The sequence below is a fragment of the Sinocyclocheilus anshuiensis genome, unplaced genomic scaffold (assembly GCF_001515605.1).
Source record: "Sinocyclocheilus anshuiensis isolate Anshui unplaced genomic scaffold, SAMN03320099.WGS_v1.1 scaffold117, whole genome shotgun sequence".
In the NCBI taxonomy this organism is placed as follows: Eukaryota; Metazoa; Chordata; class Actinopteri; order Cypriniformes; family Cyprinidae; genus Sinocyclocheilus; species Sinocyclocheilus anshuiensis.
Window position 1 is genome coordinate 1,207,921 of NW_015536624.1, and position 887 is coordinate 1,208,807.

The window sequence follows — 887 nt, forward strand, 5'->3', positions numbered from 1 at the left end:
GTTGTTCCAGTTAAGTTAATATTATGAAGTGATCTGCTTTTAGTTTAATCAGGACCATTGAATCTGCTCTGACTGGATGTCTGAATTATTTAGTGGTACACAGGAAAGGGAAGTCGCCTCGCTGCCATTTAAGAATCACACTGCGTATGTGGCCCTCCTTTGCTGGATGCACATTACGGTAATGTGTGATTATATAACTGAGCTCAAATCAAGGTTGAGTAATGTGCTTTGTCATGAAACACACAAAATCTAGGGCGCTAACATGGATTGACAGTGCTGACAAATGTGGTCGTTCTGTGACCTAGCTGACAGCGCTGTGGTGCCAAGTGGGTTTCAAGTTATAAGGGATAGAAAAACCGGCCAAATCTGGCCTAATTTAACCCGACCTCTGTAATGGAGCCTGAATCGGCATGGTTTGGATTGCAGAGTCACCTCTTCCAATTTTACGGTGACCTGAAAAAGTGTGGCTAGTAAAGAACAAACAATGGGTGAGTGGCAGGCTACATTTAGTAGTGTACTAAGCTTTAAAGTCTTCAAAAACATCAGTATTTCTGCATGTCCTGTCCAAACCCTTAACAATTAACAAACAGTTAACAGTAGTACCTACTTGAAATGGCATCCAAAGGTATGAAGCTACATCAAAATCTTCAAAAAAATTTGTTTTAAATGTAATTTTATTTAAAGGGGTCATAAGATGCTACATGTACTTTTACAAGTTGTTTGAACTGAAATGTGTGTTGGCAGTGTGTGTACACAACCACCCTATAATGATAAAAATCCACCCAGTGTTTTTTAAAAAATCTGGTTAAATCTTTACCCTTTTCTCAAATCGAGCCGATCTCAGATGCCTGTCTGTGTGACGTCACAAAAAAGGCCCCTCCCACGAT